The following is a 21,768-nucleotide window of genomic DNA, read 5'->3' on the forward strand; positions in this document are numbered from 1 at the left end:
AGCCAAACAACGTCGCAGCTCACAAGAGCCAGGACAGCCAACGAACCGGAAGTCCAAGACTCGATTTTCGCCCTCATTTGGGCTCATCAGTTAGACACATCCGAACTCAGGATTCGAAACCTGAGCCTTTTGCATGCGAGGTAAGCATTCTACCAACTGAGTAAACGCCCCGCACACAAGAATTTCTATTATATTATATTAGTTATATACAATCTCTCACATTCTGAAAATCATATATATATATATATATATATATATATATATATATATATATATATATATATATATATATATATATACACATTAGTGATGGAACGATTCCACTATGTGTCCTAATTCCGATACAATTACCGATTCCGTACTACATACCGATACCGATTCTAATTCTTTATAAATCTCTAATTATTTAGCTATATTTTCCCCCCGATTTTCGTTAAAATACATGTTAATAAGCAGATATTTTCCTAAACGTCAACATACACTTGTGGAGGATGATCTATCGATTTTAGCTTTACTGGTAATTTAAAATCAACAAATATTTATTAGTTTAGCCTTATGAGTAATGGAAGATTTTGGTAAAAAAAAAAAAATTTTTTTAAAGACAATTAAAAAGAATCGTTTTGGCATTGGAAAATAGGAATCATGTTTTTCGATTCTGATACCGATCCCGATACCTCCAAATCTTCGGATTTTTCCGATTCCCGATTCCGATTAATCGTCCCAATATCGATATATATATATATATATATATATATATATATATATATATATATATATATTGAAATTTTATATATAGAGAATTTTGACCTGTCGAACGAGTTTCATTTGTGTTTTAGCGGTAATAATTACGACTAAGGGTTCAAAATTGAAACAAATTCACCTTGTTAGGAGTAAGTCGATATAATCTATTACTTCTGCGCATGAGCAAATATTTAGTTATAGTTTGAAGTCGCATAATGTTTACCGTTTTCTTGTTCATTTTTCGATAGCTCAAACAATAACGGTTTAGAATATTGGGCTAATTGTTTTAGTTTCGATAGTAGCTGACGGTACTGTAGACATTTTTTTAACTTTTGAAATTATTAATATACATACGGTATAATATAATAATCGATAGCGGATTGGCTGTATAATAATAAATACAATATTTGCATGAATTAAGATATCATGTTTAAGCGTGTTTTACAACCGGGCAACGCCGGACGAAATGCTAGTATATATATATATATATATATATATATATATGTGTGTGTGTGTGTGTGTGTGTGTGTGTGTGTGTGTGTATGTATGTATGTATGTGTGTTTATGGTTTTTCAGGTTAATATTTTCCAATAAAACAACCAATGAATTTTTAACGAGGTTCGTACAAGAGTGCTCTATACCGATATAGAGCAAGCTATACTTTTTATTTGTTTTACATAAGCATTTATACATCGCTACACATTCATGAGCATGTTTCGGTCACCCACTTGCAAGTAACTAGAAGATCCTTCAGGGGATATTGCTTACACGGAAGTAAAGTCGGAAATATATATAAAATAATTCCCCTATACAATATATATATATATATATATATATATATATATATATATATATATATATATAGTCACTTATAAAAAAATATATATGGCAATTAAGCTACACAGAATATTCCGCGTTTTATTCTCGTGAGAATTCGTCAGGCATAGGCGGAGAGTTGTGATTATCTCGCGTTTTTATATACGCACTTTCTATTGAGTTTTTAGTTAGCCAGCCAGCTTCCTAGTTTCCATCGCTCACCTCCTAATCAACCAATGGGCAGCCGCTTACAGGACAAAGGCAAAGTTGACCCTAGGTTCACCTCTTCCTTTTTGTGTGCCTTTTTTCGCCTGAAGAATTATCACGAGAATAAAACGCGGAATATTCTGTGTAACTTAATTGCAATATATATTTTTATAAATTACTACCTCGCTCTACCTATGTATTGAGCACTGTTGAAGTACATACTTAAAGTTTAAGCATAAAATTATACCTCGTATATTAATTTACGTGATTAAACGAAGTAATCATATATATATATATATATATATATATATATATATATTTGAAGCTGGCAAAGAATATCCGACTGTTCGATCGTTCGACCATTTCTGATCAGATCAGACCAGAAAACGCATAATTGTGTTTGTGCAACTGGCGTGATGCCAGATAACGAAGAAATTAGCAAAAAACTCTTATTGAAATAACCCTGTTAAATTTGCGGCCATTAGTTCCTAATGACTTGTTTTTTTTTATATAGATTTTCTTTTTCTTTTTCTTTTCTTTTTCTTTTTTTTCGTAATCGAAAAAAAAAGGATTGGGAGAAGGGCCCAGTTTTTCTCCCAAAACATCTTCTCCGCCTCCTTTTCTTGGCATGCAGCGGGGCCAGAGTGATGCAGAGACGTGCACCGGCATAGAGACGAGCGCTAATAAGTAAAGCTGTAAAATTCAAAGGGGAAATAAAACGAATGATGAACGAGAAAAATGGCCGGAATTAGCGAGGCGATAAAACAATGAAAGAACGCATAAGAATCAAGTAAGAAAATAAAAATAAAAATGCATAAAACACGGACAATAATAGAGAAGATATACAAAAGTAAAGAATTTCAAGATTCGATCATTCATGGTGTTATATATCGCCATCGAAAGGCGACTCCATGTCGGATATTGAAACTCAGTCTTATCTTCTTATTCTCTTTAAAATATGATTTGTTTTTGGAAAGTATCCTGGCGTTGTCCAGGAGCAATACGTGCCAACTGTAACGTTTCGTGAAATTACTTATCGTACATAACCTCGTTCTTTTTTTTTTTTTTTTACTTATAAACTCTCTTTTATTTTGAAAAACTTTTTTTTTACAAAGAATACACCACTTATCAAGTCCTTAGGGCCACTCGAGGATAGGAGTTAGTGTGTGTACAGTAGTCAATGGGACTATAGTTGTAATCGTTAGTAGTGAAGGTTTGGTAAAGTGGATTAAGGGGACGGCTCATCAAGAACTTGTTTACATTGGACTTGAAGACGATCATATTGTAGTCAGCTGGAAAACAGGGAAACAGAAGACAGTTCCACAGGCGCGCGGTTCTTAGAAAGAAGTTGTTTGTGGAATCTATGTTTAAGGTTAGGCACAGGTCAGGCACAGAGTTGGGGAAATTTAATTAATCACTCTTTGGCTTCTTATTTTTATTTTTTTTCATATTTACACAGGATTAATATCAAAGGTTTGGTTTTAATTACAAAGATAAATACCTACTATCTCTTAGTATTTTATATTTACGTATATAGGCACGAAGCGCACTTGATCGAAGGAGCGAAAAATACTATTTACATATAAGAACATGGCAACGTTAAATGTGAGATAGAAAGCTTCTGTCCCATAAAACAACAATTTTTTCTTCTTGTCAGAAACATCGCCCGTAGAATAATTTTGCGTTTCCGTTCATCCGGAGGACGATCATAGAATGACTGCTTCAGTCTAAATTGACTTCTTTGGTTTTACATGGGAAACACATGCTATGTTTTTGAATGTTTAATTACTGATGACTGGTGAGAATCCAAACATCTGCAAACAAGGCACATTACCAATAAAGCGTAGTACAAGTGCAACAAGCCATGTTGTTACGTAGCAGGGTGTGTGGACGTAATAAGTATGTTGTGTACGCGTGTATATATCCTGTATGTATATAATGCTTATAAAAATCATGCAACTGTTACGTTACTAGTGAAAGGCCAGTTCTTATAGACGTTTAGCTTGTATTGTGGTCCAGACACGAAAAGGTGACGTAGACATATTGGCAATATGTGTACAGAGGGGGGGGGAACACTTACTTGTACAAACGAATGCTTGCACAAGTTCTTTGATGAATGACAAAGAATGTATACAGGGTGGAACGATAAAATTGTTGCGCTAGAAAAGACGACATGATTTCATTTCCGTTTGATTAAACCTATTTTTGTTGCAGACAATTACTCGTACAAACGAATGCTTGTACATGATAATGAGAAAGACTCGAGTTCTTTGATGAATGACAAAGAGTGTGTTTACCAGAGCGGTCTATATAATAGACTCCCCATCCATAGCCTTGAGTCCCTGGAGGGACATAGGTCATCTACAACTTTTTGTAGATGCTTTCGTAGCGAGGAGTTCTTTTTACAGGGTGAGGGTGCTGGCCCCACGCCCAACCTTCTTAGAAGGTACATACAGCGCCTAGCCTTCCCAAATGGTTACCCATCTGGTAATATCCAGACTCAACGTTGCTTAATTTCGGTGATCTGACGAGAACCAGTGTGTCAACGTGATTGTGCCGTACATATAATAGACTGCCTGTACATTTAAGATGTCGGCTGAGGATAGCACGTTCAACAGTTGTGAACAGTACATGTAAAATCGTTCATTTTAAACGACACATAAACATACAAATGGTTGTTCAAAGACGACATGGCACAATAGTTATATTTATATATAACAATATTTATTCTCTAGTTCCTGCCAGTCCTTGGAGACTACAACGTTCTGCTTACATTTTAGCTATCTTGGAATGCGCCACTTCCTAGCGTTATAAGACAGACTCTTTTCCCGACGTCCGGTCTGGACTATCTGACGTCTTCTTCCTTAAACTCCCCTCTTTCAACTCTAACTTACCTGTATATATTAAAACTAATCTTAATCGACCACACAAATACCTAACAGGTGACTTCTCAATCACGTTTTCTCTGGCCAAATTTATTGTTTATATCTAGGTTTGAAATTTTTTATATTCCTCTTCATTTGTTTACCGTTCCTAAGATCTCTATTGCATTCCAAAACTTATAAACGTCTATTGTACTTGTAACACAATATTTCATACCGATTATCATAATAATGTTTTTTAGTTTTTTTTTTTTTTCATAATAATAACATCTTTAAATAAACATCTAACTTTTAATAATAATAGTCGATTTTACAATCGACTATTTGCAAGTGCACTCCAGTGTCTTGCGGGAGGTTTATATATAACAGAGGAGGGCCTGTTTGAACAATCTTCTGGCCTCAAATTTGATTTTAAAATTGATTTCTTATATATTTGATTTAACGAGACTTGGATCTGTTTCATATACACATGTAAGCAGCGTTTATTGCACACAAATATAGACATTAGATAGAGTCTGAAGTTAAAACCAGAAGTCGCCTATCCCGGCGCCCGCCATTACATCTCCCGAGAGAAGAACTGTCACAACTACGTTTGAAATATCACTTTCACCGTTGAACGAGCCAGTTGTACAGAGGCATTTGATGAAAACGAGTCACTGTTTTAATTTCAAAGGAAGATAAAGTCTTTTTTTTTTTTTTTTTTTTGCTAATTCGGAACAGATAAGGATTTGCAATATTATCCAATTCTGTTTATTTTGTTTTGAAACAAAAAAGATTAGCGATAATGTTTCGTTTATTTTATTTTACTTTTACTTTTAGTTTTAATGACATTTTACTAGAGACAACGGCTAATTCCTGTAAACGTTCGCTGAAAGAGAGATATTATAGAGATAACATGTGATAGTATGTCGCGAAAAGAATTTTAAAAAGCCAGCGGTCTTGAAGAAGAGAACACAGCTTGCAAAAAAAAAAAAAAAAGTTGGAACTTCCATCGTCCTTCCCTGGTAGGGGCGCCTCAGTCGATTTTGAATGAACTAAACTCCTTCTCAAAGGACAAGAAAGCAATACCCGGAAGGTTGGACTTCCTAGGATAACACAGAACTATACGACCCATACTTCAGCTAACAGAAAACATGCACATGAACAATGGATTTAGGGGAAACCACCATGTCAGGTAAGTATATATTTTTACTATTATATGAGAAGAACTTTGTGTGTATGTGTGTGTGGGTGCGTGTGAGATAGATAGATAGAGAGAGGGAGAGAGAGAGAGAGAGAGAGAGAGAGAGAGAGAGAGAGAGAGAAAGAGAGATTGGCTGGATCAGTTTAAAAAACGCACACACCTACTTGGTGTGCCTGTGAATATTCTTACATAGGTTTTGTATCGCAGTTGTAAAACAAATGCTACTGAGAAAGTGTGCAGGAGATGATGGTACACCGGCTGAAATATTCATATTTGGGGGGAACACACTTTTGAAAAAAACTTTTGGAGTTATTCATCAGGATCTGGGAAAGCGATTCTGTACCCCAATATTTCAGGAACTCGTCAATAATCCATCTCTTCAAGAATAAAGGAAAGCGCATTGATTGTGATAACTACCGTGGAATATCACTGCTCCCTGTGGCTGGAAAAGTACTAGCCAGGGTCATTTTGAACAGGATAATCATTCATCTAGTAGACAACATTTATCCTGAGACGCAGTGTGGTTTTAGATCTGGAAGGGGAACCATCGACATGATCTACTGTTTACGCCAAGTATCAGAGAAGGCATGTGAGAAAAATCAGGATCTGTTTGTCGTTTTTATCGACCTAACCAAGGCGACTGACTCTGTCAACAGAGTCGCACTTTGGAAGGTTGTGAATAAAGTTGGAATCCCTGAAAAATGTTAAATGTAATAATTTCCTTTCACGAGAATATGGAGGCACGTGTAAGAGCAGACGGAAAGTTCTCTCAGGCATTCAAGGTAAAAACCGGTACGAAACAGGGTTGTGTTATGGCACCGGAGCTCTTTGCCATCTTTTTTTCAATCATGCTCGAGAATGCTTTTAAAGATTACACGCAAGCTGTCCATTTTGAATTTAGAACTACGGGGATATTTTTAATCATCAAAAATGCAATGCTAAAACACTAACAAGAAGCAAAATGGTTCGTGATTTTCTTTTTGCAGACGATGTTGCACTCGTAGCCACTTCATTTGAAGAAGCAAAGGAATTAGTTGACAAGTTTTCCAATGCCGCAAAAGCATTTGGTTTGACGATTAGTATTAAAAAGACAGAAGTTATCTATCAACTTAAGCCCACCCCGTTGCAACAAGATGTGGATCCGCCTCAGAAAATCTTTGTGAATAGACAGCCTCTAAAGTATGTTAAATCCTTTGCGTATCTCGGAAGTAAGGTGAATTCGTCAGCATCACTTGATGATGAGATATTGAGCAGAATTTCAAAGGCGACTGATGCCTTCGGAAAATTGCGGTCAAGAGTATGGAATGAGAGGTTTAAAGACCAAAATCTCAGTTTATCGTGCAGTGATTGTTTCGATACTCCTGTATGGATCGGAAGCCTGGACCCCATACCGTAGGCAGATTGCGCAACTTGATACATTCTATAAGCGTTTCCTTCGTGGTATATGTGGATTAACATGGAAAGAGAGGGCCCCTAACTCGGGATTGCTTGCTAGGTGCGACATTTTAAGCATTGAGGCCTTCCTGATGAAGTCTCAGCTTCGGTGAGCTGGTCAACTTGTTCGCATGGATAAAAGCCGTCTTCCTAAGCAACTAGCATACAGTCAACTGAAAGAGGGTAATCGAAATGTGGGTCGTCCATCTCTGAGGTACAGCAATAAGCTGAAAGACAATCTTAAGCACGCAGACCTGAACCCAAAAACCTTTGAAGAAGATGCTGCGGACAGAAATTGTGGAGGGAAAAATGTTTTGCGGACATTAACACATACATTGACACAGGGCTATCGAATGAAACAAATCTTCGTAGAGCAAGAGTAGGAACAGCACCTTCCCAGCCTGTATCCTGTGAGTCGTGTGGCTTGGTTTGTGGGAGCAGAGCTGGCCTCGTGTCACACATGCGGCACATGCATTGAAGGCAGAGTGAAACAGAGCGAATTTTTGGCCCTCATGCGTCGAACACGACGGGAGAGTCCATTATATATATATATATATATATATATATATATATATATATATATATATATACATATATATATAAAAGTGAACGTGTCTGTGTGTCTGTGTGTGTATGTGTACATTTCCCTACGCTATAACTCTATCAATTTTAAGCCTACAGATTCGAAATTTGATATACAGGGTACTGAGATTTGGGAAAATCGATGTGATTGGTTTTCGGAAAGAAATTTGGCGATTAAGGGGTCAAAGTTCAACGATTTGTCCTTTGAGAACTCTACCAAACGTCTCCTACAATTTTGAGTCTAAACACGTGAAATTTTGGATATATGTTCCTTGGACATGGATCTAATTTAATAACTTTATTCAAGCCCTAAACAATAAACTTTAAGGGGTCATAATAGGCGTCAAAGTTAAAAAAATTGACCGTTTTTTTTTGTTTTGCTCAGCATACATCTCAAAACTACCGGGCAACGCCGGGCCGAAATGCTACTATATATATATATATATATATATATATATATATATATATATATATATATATATATATATGTATATATATATATATATATATATATATATATATATTCGTTTTATGTGTGTTTTATTTTTACATTTACACAGGCTGTGTGTGCATTTGTCGCCCAAAGAGATCTGGGATAAAAAAAAAAAAAAATTAACAAAGATCTATTAATATAAAAAAAATATTTTCGATTTTACCATCAATTTATTCACAATTATCGTTTATTGATATTTTACTCATATGTAACTTATATACTTCTCTCTTTTTTTCTGTCTCTGTCTGTCTGTCTGTCTGTCTGTCTCTCTCTCTCTCTCTCTTTATATATATATATATGTGTGTGTGTGTATATACATATATATATACATACATATGTATATATATTATGATGATTGCAACGTCTTGTCAGACGAGTGCCACTCCCTCAGACATTTTAAATCCATGAGCCCAAATGCCTGAGGGAGTATCTATACAAAGATGATGTTACAGAGTCTTAGCTTTGTACGACAGCTAAGTCTCTCTCTCGGTTCAAAATGTTGAGATCCAGCAACAAGCAAGAGCAAGATAGCCAGCAACAAATTAAACTGCAGACCAGCTTAATGCGAGTACTGGTCTCCCGCTTTATGTTTTTTTTTTAAATCAGAGATTTGCTTCTCCTAGAAAGGTTGCCTTCACCACGGCTTACCGGAGCCCTCTCCACCCCAATACATATACACACACACACACACACACACACACACACACACACACACACACACACAAATATACACGGTGCTAGTTGGCCGTTGACCCAGAAAAAGAGTTCATTCGCCCTTTGTATGTATGTATGTATATATATATATATATATATATATATATACAAACATATGTATGTATATATATGTATATGTATGAGCACCAAACTTGACGTTTTTCTCCACGCTCAGATGCATCCGTATACATGTACATGGCTTTTTCTACTTTGCGCACGTCTCCTTGTAGGTTGGTTAGTTTCATTTCCCTAATTTCAATCCCCAACGTCTATCACTTGCGATGAACATTTTTTTTTTAAACGCTGTAGAAATGGAGACATCAATATCGATGCCGACTCTTAGCTCGTACACACCTGTTCAAGTGTTATCACATATACATCATATCTTTCATTGGTGACGTTTGCAAGCCTACCACGATCACAAGGATTAGAATCGCAGAGACGGATTCCGGGAAAATAAAATAAAAGTCATCGCTTATCAAAACGCGAAGACTACCCGAAGATTAAGGTCGGTGTGTTTTGATAGAAATTGAGTAGAATTTTATTAAGAGGGCAGCTCAGCTAGAATTTGTTTACATTAGACTTGAAAATGCACTCAGTCGGAAAGCAGCCCCGCGGTATAGAGTTTAATAGGCGAGATGTTCTAAAAAAAGAAACGTTGTTCATGGAATTTATGTTTAGCTTACAGCACAGTTAGAGGAATTTATCTACACCTGTTGTAGACGAATGAGCGTTTGTTGTGAATGTTTAGCGGGGGGGGGGGCTATAGGGTATAGCTTAATCGATCTCTAGCTATTAAAATAACGACAGAGCAGAGATAGTAGACGAGGAACATCTCTTCCGTTAGAAAGAGGTTGCCTACTAGTCTAAGGACTGTTACATATTAGCCGAAATGTGTGCTAATCGATGATTATTGTGATCGTTATAAATAGTTGTAAAAATAGAAACAAAATGTCAGAAAAATATTATCATAGCAAAATAATATTTTTTTTTTACAAGGTGGTCACGACTTATCAAGGCCCGGAAGCCACTCAGGGATAAGGGTTATTGTAAGTACAGTACGTTAGTGTGGATATTTAAAGTGTCCACTTAAGGGGGCGGTTCATTAGGAATTTGTTTACGTTGGACTTGAAGAATCCAAGTTGTAGTCCAGAGGGAAGCAGGCAGACGGAACAGAGTTCCACAGGCGTGCAGTTCTCAGAAGCTTTGTTCATGGAATCTACATTTTGATTTAGGCATAGATAAAGAGTGGGGAAAGTTTTTGACAGTGGATTCAGCTAGACGGGTGTTTTTTGTAAAAGATAGAGGAGGGGACCAGAGATTGGAGTTCAGACGAGCACCTGCCATGGAAATAACGATAAAACAAGGATAGACTTGCAACGTCTCTTCTGTGGGAGAGCGGTTGCAGGGAAGAGAAAAGAGCATACCCCACTAAGCCACGGAGTCTATTTTGTACTCTGTCAAGGCAGGATAGGCTGTTTTTAGCAGCTCCTGCCCAGATATGGCAGTGGTACTCTATCCTTGGACGTACTTGGCTTTTATATAGATAGAGAATTGCATCACTAGTGAGATATCTTCTGGATCCAGCGACCTTGGCAACAGACTTGATGTACGTGTTCCATTTCAGATCAGGAGTGAAGGTCAAGCCCAGAAGCTTGTCAAAACATGGGGCTTCTCCTAGACGAAAGTCATCCATTTCAATTGATGCCAGATGGGGATCAGAGCGTTTATGATGTAAAGATAGGAGTTTGGTTTTAGATGAATTAAAGGTAACCAGCCACGTCTTTCCCCACTGAACCACGCGCTCGAGATCAGAGGAGAGAGAATCAGAGAAAGCTTTGTCATTTACAGCCTTTGATGTGTTGCCGTAGATGGTCGTGTCATAAGCATAGATGTCAACGAATGATTTGCATTAATACTGCAGGCCTCTGATTTTTGTCCATCAACCACTACTCTTATGAGCTTATCAGAGAGAAATGATTTAACGACAGAGAGGACATTTCCAGTTATACCGTAGCTGGAAATCTTGTGAAGTAGGCCTTTATGCCATACCTTGTAAAAAAACCCGTTTCTTTATCTCAACAATATGAACACTCATAATGAATATATATAGTATCTAGCGTTTACAGATAAAATTGTTTATGTTAAAATGTTTTTACTAAAAGATAATGTAAGAACACAAACAATAATTTAAAAAAAAACAGGTCTGACCTCTAGAGTCTGACGTAGTCTGACGTAAAGGTCATTTAACATGACGTTAGTCAAGAGTTGGGAGTCAGAGAGAGCAGACCGTCGATAGCCAAAGGAAGAAAGACCACACGGACGGTAATGGCTCCAAGTAGGTGAAAATGGTGAAAGTAAAAAGTTAGGACCAACGTTGCAGTTTTCCAATGGAGGGAAATATCCGGTAAATAAAGCTGCTGTAAATACCACCAAAACTTCGAGTTGTACGAATCTTAATTGGCAGATGTTCTGAGGATCCGTTTAATAAAAACCAAAGATGGACAAGATATGTTCCCGATTGGCCAGATAGTGAAACATCAAGACAGTATTATTAGTCTTTCGTGTTGTAAAGATATTTATGCATATTCTTGTATTTAAATGTACATACACACACAACGAACTCTAGATTAAACGATCACAACGATAGATGGTCATAGACGGACACACGAATATACACACGTCATATAGATGATTATGACACGTATATACAAACGTATATACGCTCTCATACAACCGAATCACTAGAGGATACGTAAATACCGCACTATACGACAGGGTGTGTTTGGTAAACACCTCTCTATACGACATGGTGTGTTTGGCTTTGTATTATAAAAACGACTGTATATATATATATATATATATATATATATATATATATATATATATATGTGTGTGTGTGTGTGTGTGTGTAGTCATTGTTTCGTTGTATCACAACACATCAGTGTCGCTAGACTAGCACCCTCCCAAGCCAAGGATTGAACCTAGAACCGTCGTGTTGACAGTCCGCAGTTCTCCCACTCGACCATGGAAGCGATGCCAGCAAATAACCTGTCCGAATGTCTATTTAAACAAACATCCGTCCACCCATTTTACAGTGCTCAAACTGCCTGTTTATAAACAAACAAACAGCGAGCCTCACATTTTTCAACCAATTAAGTAGCGGGTGGGATTATTTACGAAAGTGCTCTACCCACAAAAGGGGACTGAAAATGTATTTGTAGTCATCGACATACAGTCCTGTTTCGTTGTATAGGGGTCGCTAGACTAGCGCCTCCCCCAAGCCAAGGATTGAACCTAGAGCCGTCGTGTTGACAGTCGGCAGTTCTCTCTCTCTCTTTCTTTCTCTCTCTCTCTCTCTCTATATATATATATATATATATATATATATATATATATATATATATATAATGCATAGGTATAAAACTGATATACCAACGCAACAGAACCAATCTAACTGAACTTTTGAAATGTTGATATATATCTTATTTGTATTGTAAGCTACTGTATCCGCATTATGCAAGCACGATTAAAGTTTAGGTATAAAAATACGTGAAAACAACGATAAAGAAGGGGAAAAGGGTAACAATAACCAAATAAAGGGGCTGCCAATTCCAACATTAAAGGTATACTCTGAATAATATTTGATTTGTAGCCGTGCATATATTGTAAACAAATAAGAGGTAAATGATATACATTCTAGGCGATCAATAAAGGACAGCTTGACAGGTGCTAACAAACCAGCTCAGAGTAGATTTGAAAGTAATGGCAACTAAAGTGTTACCAGAAACATTATATAAAACAATTTTCAAGCGTGGACGGATATTAAGATGTGTCCATGTAATCTCTGCGCTTTACGCGAAAAACAATACAGTAGTATTAAAAGTAGCCCTGTCTCTCTAATCTTTCTTTTAACGACCAACTGACACCACAAGACAAAATAAAATTCTTTTTCCAACAAGATGGCGCTACATGCCACACGTCTCACAGATCACTGACACGGGTTCATGACATGTTTACGGAAGAGAGAAAAATAAGCGAATGGTTATGGCGACCACGTTCTCCGGACTTGTCATCATGTGAGTTTTATCTTTGAGTATCTTTAAAACAAAAAGTTTATGCAAATCATCCTTACAATCTAGACCAACTAAAGGAAAACATTACCAACGCTATCAGGAGAATCGTCAGAGAAGATCTACAGGCAGTATCTGCACACGTTGTTAAACGTGCCCAGAAATGCATAGATGTCAACGGGGACGACTTCCAGCATCTTTTATAACACTACAGGTAATTTAAACAATAAAATAATGTTCCCCCCTCTCTACTACATTTTCTGGGCTACTTTTAAATTTAACCGTGACACCATATTATTTCAGACATACAAACACAATTAATATTGCAGTATGTAATGTGACAGACCAAGGAATATGCTATTTTAAACTGAAGTGTGACAGACAAGTGAAAATGCAATTAAAAGTTAAGTGTGACAGATTCACGTGAATGCTATTTTGGATGTAACTACGTCACAGTTTATGAATTTTCTAATAACATTAAAGTTGTGTAAATGGTGATAGTGTTTGCGACTAAACAGTTTACGAGTAAATATTTGTTTAGAAAAAAAACATACTGTGTGAATCTTAAGAGTAGCAGACCACTGAAATGTTTTTTTAGTTAAGTCAACAAACTGCTAATTCAGATTTAATTTGACATGAACGAAAGCGCTATTTCCAAATACAATGTGACAGACTGACGAATATGCTATTTTATACTTACGCCTTATAGACCAACAAATATGCTATTTCTTACATTTAAGTGTGACAGACCAACGAAAATGCTGCTCCAGTCTTAAGTGTGACTAAATCTATATAAAATTTACGCTTGTTTTTAATAACGGATTTTGTTTACATAAACACCAAATACAAATAAAACACACATAAACATGTGATTTAGTTCTGAGATTGAGTTATGTTTGGAAAATGCTTTCAGTGTTCTAATCATTAATAATTTGTGATAAAGCGAAGAACCCTAACACATGGGTCTATACACCACACAAACGCGTATGAATATTACATGGAAAAATAAGGCTTCTTTTCTTCTATATTTGTCTCTCGGTGCACCTATAAAGTTAAGTTTTTCTCGCCCTGACATTAATATTAAAAGCCTACTTTTTTATTTAAAAAATATTAAAACGAAATGCTAAATACACTCAGTCATAAATATGCGAGCGACTACATGAAAGTAAACTAATTTGCAGATTCCTTTGACGGACTAACGTTAATTAATTACTTCCTCATTTTATTATGTTGTCTTATTATATAAACGGTTTCATTTCACCAATACGCTAAATTGCATTTATGCATAGTTTTTACATTCTGCATAATTGCGTAGAATTTAAGATGAAAATGTTATAACACACGGAAATATATTTCTCTCTCTCTCTTTCTCTCTTTCTTGCTCTCTCTCTCTCTCTCTCTCTCTCTCGAACGTTTGGATGCACATTAAAAAAAAAACAATAATAGCAACGTAAATCACATAGCAATTCGACATACTATTTTTATCTAGTATCTTCCTGTAGCAAGTTAACATAATGGAAAAATGGTTACAAACGTACACGCCGACATCCACCGAAAGGAGCGTGTCATACGATCGAAACCATCTCCACTGAAGGAGAAGGTAATCCTAAATAAGATTAACTTCGTGGATCGAGACGGACTACATTTCGTTCCAACAAATAAGGGCGTATACTCACCAGCGAGTTAGTCTTTAGTTGATGGATGAATGAAAGTATGCCGGTAAAAAATAACACGAGGCTGGAAAATGGAGGCAAAAAAAACCTTCTCATATGGATAGTTTTGTCAAGTTGGAAAAATAGCTGTAGACAGATTCCTCGGTATTTTTCAGTATAGGCGCCTCAGGCGATCGAGAATAAACTAACACGCAGGGTGAATTCCTTAGAGAGTGCTCATCCAAGACTGGTCAAATGTCAGAGAATTGGGATTGAAGAGCCTGCACCATGAAGCAAGAAATTCTGGCTTCCAATATATGCATGGGAAGCGTCATGGGCATTCCTTAGTAGGGGAGAATCAGACGATTAGCAATAAACTAAACCCTCCTCAAAGAGACAAGACAAAATTTAGAAAGAGTAACCTTGCTAGAACTGCACAAGATCCACGCCATAACCCAGTGAATAAAGAAAAAGTAATCTCAATAATGACCTAGGCATTGCTGACTTTGGTGCCGATGTAAACCCCTCCTAAGATTTGCCCTCCAAAGCAAAAGCAGATAATACCATACCAAATTCCCCAAAACAAAAGTCCGTTTGTTTAAGTAAAATCCTTAGGCTGCAAAACATGATACGATGGCCGAACTAAGACGCGTATAACAACTGGTCGCACGAACGCAACAAATTACTATCAGAACATATATTAAGATGTGAGGCTCGTGTCTCTCTGTCCGTCATTTTGTTGCGTTTGCTGATTGCTTTTGATCAATTAGTCATAAGGAATTGTTCGTTTTCTAAGCCTTTCTTTTACGTTTTATTCTTTATCTACGTTTTGTGTAGCTTTTATTTCCTCATATTTATCTTCTTTCCTCACATTTTTTTTCATTGTCGCTTATCTATTGTACGGGGAACATCTGATCATTTGCGATAACGTGCGAAGTCAATTTCGCATCCGCCATTATTTCAGACCAAAAAACGATAATTTATCGTTTGGCTTCCATTGCATGAGTGATAGTGATACAGTTTACAATTGACAAAAGAATATAGCCAGTTATTTCAGACTTCGACGGAGAATTACGTATATCACATACATAAACACGCACTATATATATATATATATATATAACTACTTAATTTGCTCACATAAAATTAATATACGAAAGTGTAGATTTATGCGTAAACTTTACTTCAAAAGTGCTCAATACGTATGTAGAGCTAGTTAGTAATTTATAAAATATATATGGCGATTAAGCTACACTGAATATTCCGCGTTTCATCCACTCTAGGATTCTTCATGCCTATAAGCCTGAAGAGTCCTAGAGTGGATGAAACGCGTAATATTCAGTGTAGCTTAATCGCCATATATATTTTATACATTACTATATACATATATATATATATATATATGTACATATCTATATCTATCTATATACATATATATACATAAACGTATATATATATATATATATATATATATATATATAAACGTATATATATATATATATATATATATATATATATATATATATATATATATATATATATACATGTGTGCGGGGGTGTTTCAAAAGTAATGCCAACTATTTTTATTCCTCCCGAGTGGATCAAGGAACATTGCAAATTTCATTGTTATGTTGACTAAACCTATGTCTTGATGATCTGAAAGATGATCTCTCTGTTGCAGATATTTACAGTGTGAGGAGCTAAAATAACAAACTCTGTCGTGGACCTGCGTTAGAAGCAAAGATGCTTCATTGAATTCCTGGCAAAAGGTCATTGAAGAGGGTGTATAAAATAGATATGTTACCGCTCCTGTCTTCGTAGGTCTTAGACTTTTTGACTTATGAAAATAAAAGTTTTTACTTTTGGATCAACCCTTGAATTAGGAAATGTGATTCGAGCGCTTATTAATGTTCATCGCTGGCAAAATTGATGACTATGAAAAGTACATTCTGGTGCACAAAGGGTTGGTCGTTTTAATGTTTCCATTCCCGTCTTCGACGCTCTCCAGCATTTTTAGTTTAAAAATATGAAGCTTTACAATTTGAATGACTCTCGACTCTCTCTCTCTCTCTCTCTATCTATCTATCTATCTATCTATATATCTATCTATCTTTCACACACACACACACACGTATACATGTGTGTGTGAAAGATAGAGAGAGAGAAAGAGAGAGTCGAGAGTCATTCAAAATGTAAAGCTATATACATATACACGTATACATGTGTGTGTGTGTGTGTGTGTGTGTGTGTGTGTGTGTGTGCGTCATGGTTTGTTGAAAAGAAAACATAAGAGTGCCGATCGCAAGAATGTGTAATATAAAAAAAATATATACTACATATTCTAGAGGCACACCATAATTTCATTGACATCGATGGACCATTATTGTAATTACGTCAATGAAACTGTGGTACATCTCTGGTATATGTAACGTGTTGTTTAAAAATAAATAATACATGTGCTTTGTATATTTGTTCCGGTAATGAATTATATTTTTTCAAACATAGTTACGTTTTTTAGTGTATTTCATTTAAATATATTTTATTTAAACCTGCGCAAACTATTACGATAGTCGTCGATTTAAAAATAAATATTTCGGTAAACATCGGCTGTGAGATGTCTTTTTTTTTCGATTTTTAAAATTTAAATATTGAACCAGTATTATTTAAGCCATTTTTCACGTAACGTTCGTTTTTCTGTGTGTCTTTTTTTTTTTACTTCGCTTATTCTTAGGTTTTCATTAACACCCCCACCCCCGACCACACACCCCAAAACACCCGGGTACCCACCGATTTTTTAAATTTTAATATCGAAACAGGCTTATTTAAGCCATTTTTCACGTGTTTATTTTTGTTTTTAGTTTTAACGTTTTTTTTTTCTGTTTTGTTTTTTGTTTTTTCGATTTTTACATTTAACATCGTTCGTTTGCCTTACGTTAGTTTTTTTTTCGATGTTTTGATTACCCCCCCCCCCGCTTTATTTTTCAGATAAGTTTTATCGTTCATTTTTCTGTTTTCTTTTTTTACTTCGCTTATAACAAACAAACCTGGTAATTGACTTCATTAAAAACGTTCACGCAGAAACAGCTATTGCTTACGTCGTCGTCGTCGTCGTTGTAACACTCGCACAAAATCTTAACTCTACGACGTCCGTGCGGGCACCTGTCAATTTTGTTCTTACTTAAATAAATTCAGACATCTTTCAATAACTCATTCTGGCTGGCCGAACGGTTTATGTTTTTCTCACATTTTATTTTCCAACTTCGCCTCAGGGATTCGGGTTCGATCCTACCAACTTACCAAAACTGTTTACCCCCCCTCCCCGGTTTCTTTTTTATTTAAGAGCACATACACCTCGAAACACCCGGGCAACGCCGGGTACCTCCGCTAGTTATATATATAAAAGTGAACGTGTCTGTGTGTGTGTTTGTGTACATTTTCCTACGCAATAACTGTCAATTTTCAGTCGACAGACTCGAAATTTGATATACAGGTTACTGAGATATGGCAAAATCTTTGTAATCAGTTTTCGGACAGAAATTTGGCTGTTAAGGGGTCAAAGTTCAACGATTTGACCTTTGAGAACTCTACGAAACTCCTCTGACAATTTTGGGTCAAACACTTGAAATTTTAGATATAGGTTCCTTGGACATGGATCTAACTTAATAACTTAATTTGAGCCCAAAAGAATAAATGTTAAGGGGGCATAATAGGGGTCAAATTTTCAAAAAAAAATGACGGTTTTTTTTATTTTTGCTCAACATACACCTCCAAACACCCGAACAACGCCGGGCGGAAATGCTAGTTAAATATATTTTTGAAATCTCTAAACAGTTTGATAAAATATATGACATATTAATTTTAATAACCATAGTTATTTGGAAAGATATTCGATTTTTTTTTTATAAAGTCAACTGATAAAATTTTTTACGTATTTTTATATATTTTTATTATGAGGAGGGTGAAAAAAAAATAAAGATAAAATATAGTTTACTATAAAAATAGTTGATCTAATAAGAATCGGTATGCTAACATGATTATACTGTATTATATGTTCGTACGTACGTACGTACGTTTGTTTGGCATTTAACGTATGCGCTTAGAGAAGTATGTCGATAATGATTTTTTTTAAATATTTCATAATAACTTAATGTTTCAAATGCCCTGCGTTCTTCTTCAGGAATTATTAGAGACATAAAACACGGAAGTGAGACACACACACGTGAGCGGGGTATTAATATGCTAAACATTTAGACTGTCATAGGTGTGCATGTGAAATACTTGTTTAGCTGAATGGAAATCTGTGATACAGCACATTACTCTGTACGTGGATGATAAAAACAGTTCCGTTAATACTGCCATTAGCGATAATGCAAACGTCTTTGGAAAATAGAGATAATTTGGTGACTGATAGTGGTTATGTAAATAGTAAGAATTTTCTTTCTCGTAACATTGGATTAAATCTCATGTTGACAGTAATCAATCGGGGATCAATTTCAATTTGAAACCCCGATTCCTGTGCAATCACAACGAAACAATCTATCTGTGGATGTTCAAGTGTTTTTGATTATCAGGAACAGTTTGGCTACCAATATTTAGTCGATCTTATTTATAACTACGGTTAGAACAATCAACCAATGAGAAACCTCCGACCTTATTATAAAGATATCAAATTTTGGATGCAAGTCAGTTCGCTGCTAGTCTCCGTCTTGAAATGACTGAACCGGACTGCATTGATTTTTCGCTGCCATCTTTCTTCTTAAGAATTACTCAACATTCGAGATTGTAACTGCATTGATTCATCGCCGATTTGATTTACTTCCGCCACCTTTATTTAGCCTAATGGCTCAACACTTAACAATGGATGGCTATTTATTGAAAAATGTGAATAGAGTAATGGGTTTGAGGAGATCATGGAACTGAAGCGTTGATGTGTTGATATTAACCGAACAGACACATAAATAATTTCACTTTTCCAAATATCGGACAATTTTGTTGTAAATTGATGCATATCGACTAATTATTCAGAATAAGCCTACTTAAACTTCCTAGACATAACAAGTAAGACATTTATACTTAATACAATTGAATAAATATATGTATATATAGACATATATGTGTGTACTTATTGATTTATAAATCACCACTTGTTTTTGTCTTCTCTCATCAACACCGACTGTATCTTCTTCCTCACATTGTGATAGCCTTCTAAATCTCTACTACATATATATGTATGTATATATATATATATATATATATATATATATATATATATATAATCCTAAACTTACTTATTAATAGTTTTTCTTTTTCTATTTTTTATTTAATATATCTTTTTTCATACATTACTAAAAATAATAACCGTATTATTTTACATTTTTTTTTATTGGGAAAGTGGTATTATCCACCGGAGAGCCATATATTAAACAGCTGTCTTGTTTTTAAATCTCCGAAACAGCTTCATGGTAAGAAGTTGATGATCCCCGTTTTCTATTTAAAAAAATTTAGTTAAGGTTTTCTCTTTTCATCCTCACGTAGTTGGACTCTGTTTTAAAATTGAAGACTTTTGAGAAATCGGTTTATGCAAGTGCTAAGTCTATTTCGATTTAACAATTTTAGTTAATGCCTTCCCCCCTCATCCTTATATAAATTAATTCTCTTTTGTCATTATAATCATTTTAGAAGTCGGATTATGTAGGTGCTAAGTCTGCGATAGCTTAATGTTAATATATTTTTTCCTACCAGGAATTTAAAGTGCATTCTTTATTTTGATTTTTGCATTTTTTTATTCAAAGCTTTTTAAGACTATATATATATATATATATATATATATATATATATATATATATATATATATATATATATATATATATATATATATATATATATACGGGGTATCCATAAAGTTAGTATGCATTCCAAAAAATTGTGACATTATTTGCATTTACCGTAGAAACAGTCTGAAATATAAATTATAATGTTTCATGCACCTAGTTTAAAGTATAGTTATTGAATTATTCTTCACCACAAAATTTGTAGTAATTTTTAAATAAGTAAGAAATATTTTCTTTTTTTTTTCTTCAGAATATATTTGATCCATGTATTCAACTGAAAAAAAGGATGCCCTTTTCTCTTCCCTGCAACCTCTTTCTCACAGAAGAGACGTTGCGAGCCTGTCTCTGCTCTATCGTTATTTTGATTGCAAGTGCTTGTCTGACCTCCAATCTATGGTCCCCTCTCGCCTAACTTTCATGAAAAACACTCGTTTAGCTGAAAACACTATTAATTACTTCCCCCACACCTTATTTGTGCCTAAACGTAAACATAGATTCCATGAACAAAGCTTTTGTCTTAGAACTGCACACCTGTGGAACTCTCTTCCGTTTGCATCAAGAATTGATTATATAATGTTATAAATGGAATTTAAAAAAAATCTCTAGTGCTGCAATATTTTTAGTAATAAATTTATTATATTTTTTACTTGAATATCTTGTCCTGTTCTCTTCCAGTTTTAACAATTAGTCCTTTACTTTTCCATATTTAGGCTTAAGCATATTACTTTTCATGCTCGCATTTTTTTTATTATAATCCATGATTTTTCTAGGCTTCTAATAAATTCACTTATTCTTGTTTAATTTCAGTCTTATTTTTCGCCCCCATATACGCTAATGTAATAACAATGTACGGCACTCGTCTGCTTTCAATAAAATTCCCCCAATTATCTCCCTTTCATGCTTTCATTCTCTCTGTTTCACTTGTTACTTCTCTTTTTGAATTAGCAGCAACCGTAGTCGCTGAAGAGACGTGGGAAAACAGCCATAAAAAGCGTTGCTCACCTCCTTATATATTTTTATGATTTTGAACACCAGAAAATTCATCATAACTTTTGTTTTACTGAACAAAAAATGTAATTTTTTTTTTCACAATATAGTTGAGAAGGTGATCTATGAACTGTAATAATTGTTGGAAATTTAGTCGAAAAATTAGTGAGCGT

The sequence above is a fragment of the Euprymna scolopes genome, chromosome 29 (assembly GCF_053919585.1).
Source record: "Euprymna scolopes isolate OS-2025 chromosome 29, ASM5391958v1, whole genome shotgun sequence".
Classification (NCBI taxonomy): Eukaryota; Metazoa; Mollusca; class Cephalopoda; order Sepiida; family Sepiolidae; genus Euprymna; species Euprymna scolopes.